A 3,562-nucleotide genomic window follows, 5' to 3' on the forward strand; every position below is an offset into this window, starting at 1 on the left:
GGGCCCTGACGTCACCGGGCCCTCGGCCCCGCCCCGCCGCGGCTGCTGCAGCCGAGCCCGCGAGCGAGCGCCGCCGCCGCCGCCGCCGCCGCCGCCGCCCGGTCGGGAACGCAGCGCGCGCGGCCATGGCCTCGGGCCCCGCGGGTAAGCGGGTGAGCGGGCGCGGGGCGCGGGGGCGGCGGGAGGGCGGCCCGTGCCCCCGCCCCCAGCGCTCGGCTGACCCGCCGTCCCCCCGTCTCGTCCCACAGAGGCGGACACGCGGCAGAGGCTGCTGCGCACTGTCAAGAAGGAGGTAGGTGCCGGGGGTGGGGTGGCCGGGGGCGCGACCCTGCGGAGGGAGCCGCCGGAGCTCCCCCGGGGGAAGGGTCTCCAAAGGGGTGGGGGCCCGTGGCAGCGGGGCGGCCACCTGAGCTGTGGGGCTCACCTGGTAGGACTGGAGGCGGGTGAGTTGGGGGTGGGGGCCTCAGGTACGGGGTCGATGCTTGGCTGCTGTGTGTAGGGGCGGACGCAGCGGGAGGGCCGCCCCCGATGGGGCACACCCGGGCGTGTCTGGGTAGGACCCCCTCTTGTGGAGGAGCAGGTGGGTGGGTCTCATTAAGGGGAGGCAAGCACCTGGGGGCTGACTGGACTTACTGGGAGGTGAGGGGCTGGGTAGGGCTGCAGAAGGAGGACCAGACTTCGGGAAAAGGGAACGGTTCACTTTGGGTAACACCCCCCATCTCCCCTTCCCCACAAGTCTCAGTCCTTAGAGCCGCCCCCAGGAGCTTGGGGACTCCCTCCCCGAAAGTCCCTGGTCATTGGGTTGCACCATCTGTGGGCCTGTGCCAGGGCGTCTTGGCAGGCGAGTTCCCCTCGCCCACCCCTGCCCACCCCTGCCCACCCCCCCACCCCCGACACGCAGTAGGGTGCGAATCAGGCAGGGTTCACCTGCCCCTCCGCCCCCTTCACTCTCCTTGGGGCCAGCTGGGAGCCCAGTCTAGCCTTTAGCGAATAGCCCTCGACTTCCCGGAGAGGGGCGAACCTGCAGTGGTGGGTTCCTGGGAAGCATGTAGATGCCCGGACTGTGTGTGGAGCACGCTCACTCCTGTGTGGGCGCCGACATGTGCTGTGAGTGTGTGTCTGAGGCTGTCTGTGCATCTGCCTGGAGGTAACCAAGTGTGTCTCCGTATTGCGTGTACATGTGTCTGTGTGTGGATCTGTTTTTGTGAGTATGGTGTGTGACCGTGTGATGCGTAAGTCTCTGCGTGCGTGAGTGAGGCTGCGACCAGGTATGTGTGACTGTATGTGTGTGTGCTGCCCTCCTTATGCTGCCTCACATCCCTCACCTGGGACCCGATCGCTGTTGAGCGGCATCACCTCTGTACCTTGAGTCCTCAGCCCGAGATCACAGATGGCTGTAGACCTTGGGGCTGGCCTGATTGCGTGTGTGTGTGTGTGTGTGTGTGTGTACGCATGCGTGTGCACACACGAGGAGGGTGTCAGCCTGGTGTCAGCACTGAGCACCCAGAAGCCCCTCCCTGCATGGTGGCAGTCAGCCATCAAAGACAGCCTGGAAGAGGGGACCTGTGGCTGCCCCTCCCTCCTCAGAAAGCATGGGCGCATGTTGTGCGTAGGTCTCTGTGTGGCATGTCTCGTGTTGTTCAAAGAATCAGCTCTAGAGCTAGTTGTATATTCTGGCATTTCTGAATAAGGATCCGTAATGAGGGATGTGGAGTTCCTCAGAAAGGCCCAGAACTTTTCAGTTTGGCCCTCTTAGAGGCATTGTGGGACCTGAAGAAAGCTCTATCTAGATAGACCATCTTTCCAACAAAACCTGCACACCTGCAATTTTCTGATGACGAGTTGGTGGAGGGTGTCTTATAGAAACTCTCTCAAAAGCCTTCAGGTTAAAAGCCTGTATGTAGTCTCTTTGTTCATTGTTTAAACCTAGATGTAATTTGTACTCCCCGGAGATTGTCACATGGAATGGCTGTGTTTTCTTTTCTTTTGAAGCGTTTAGTTATTATTCATGAGAGACACACAGAGAGAAGCAGAGGCACAGGCAGAGGGAGAAGCAGGCTCCCTGTGCGGAGCCTGACGCGGGACTCGATCCCAGGACCCCGGGATCAAGCCCGGAGCCAAAGGCAGACACTCAGCCACTGAGCCACCCAGGCATCCCTGGAATGGCTGTTTCTCAGGAAATGGCTTGCTGGTTCAATGGAAGGGGTCTACGGGTAGAAGAGCCTGGGAGCAAGGCGTCAGGGAGGGCAGTGCCTCTCGGTATCTGCTTCTGGGCAGGGCTTCAGCTGGGCCTTTGGCCTGGTTCTGCCAGGAGCTCCCTTGGTGCCCTGGACAAGTCCTTTCCTCTCTCAAGGACTCAGTTTCCACAGCTGGAGAAAGAGGCATTGGTGCAATGCTCCTGGAGGTCCTACCCATGTCAGTCTAGTTTGGAATATCGGCAAGCTGTGGAGGACACGTTGCCTCCAGTGACCAGAGTTGTCAGCTTGCATCCTCTGTCCTGGGAGCAGCCGAGTTTGGGGCTTAGAATGAGCTTTCTGCCTGGCCTAAGGCTGAGGCCATCACTTGATCAGAGGGACCCCTTGGCATCCTGCTTGGTGCCTGAAGGGGTCAGGGACAGAACCTCGCAAGTTTGGGCAAAGGTCCTTGACCCTGGATCTGCAGTCAGAAGGCAGGTTTATAGCCACAAGTTGGTGGCTGATTCTAAATTCTGCATTTCTCAGGGCACATCATTTCAGTAATCAGAGTTTCCATAGAGTGGGTACTATTCTGTGCCATATCCTGTGTACACGGTGACTTTATGAGGTGACTGAGGCTGCCCCCATTTCATGGACAAGGAAACCAAGCCTGGAGACGAGGTGTGGATTGCTCAAGAGAACACAGCCAAGAAGGTGCAAAGCCGGGGACTTAACCCCCCAGATCTGTCTGACATCAGAGCCAGGCTCTTACCTCTATATCCTAAACGTGCTCATCCGTGTCTCCACGGCACCACAGTCTCAGCTGTGGATGGAATGATTTCCATCTTACAGAGGTGAAAAATGGCCCAGACGGGATAAGTGATTTCTCAAGGGCACAGAAGCAGTCAAGGGAAGACAAGTTCAAGTCTTCTATGAACCCCTTGTTCAGCATGGGTGCCCCTAAGGGCGTGGCGATGAGTCCATGCCCCACCAAAGCAGACCTCCTCTTTCCTTGCCTTCCTCTGCCCACCTCTTGGGAGAGCATCTTGTCCCAGTATCAGAGAGCCAGTCTTCAATGGAATGGTGGAGGCAAACTCTTTGCCTAGAAATCTGGGAGTCAAGTCTGCTCTTCCTTCTCTTCATCTTTTGGGTTCAGAGAAGTCACATCCCTGCCTGTCACAGCCTCATCCAAAGGTACCTCCCGTCATTCTTCCTGGAAAGGGTGGCTTAACAGTCAGTTTCTTTAGACAAGGTTTGCAAGCTTGGGCTGAGCCACAGAAGCCAGAAAAGCCAGCAGCGGCTATGGGGCTGGAAGCTCTGTCCTGTGCTGACTCTGGGAGCCAGTAGGACTCAGAACCATGAAGCAGGTCAAGAAGGAGCATTGGGCT

General features: G+C 58.5%; 1 long non-coding RNA gene across 1 annotated transcript; it reads left to right on the plus strand.

Annotated features, from left to right (window-relative positions):
- On the plus strand, positions 1–3,173 carry LOC140596764 (uncharacterized). Its single transcript, XR_011998638.1, has 3 exons — positions 1–144; positions 249–292; positions 2,721–3,173. It is a non-coding gene; the product is annotated as an uncharacterized lncRNA (long non-coding RNA).
- Positions 3,174–3,562: the final 389 nt, after the last annotated feature.

Source organism: Vulpes vulpes, unplaced genomic scaffold (genome assembly GCF_048418805.1).
Source record: "Vulpes vulpes isolate BD-2025 unplaced genomic scaffold, VulVul3 u000000630, whole genome shotgun sequence".
NCBI classification, from domain to species: domain Eukaryota; kingdom Metazoa; phylum Chordata; class Mammalia; order Carnivora; family Canidae; genus Vulpes; species Vulpes vulpes.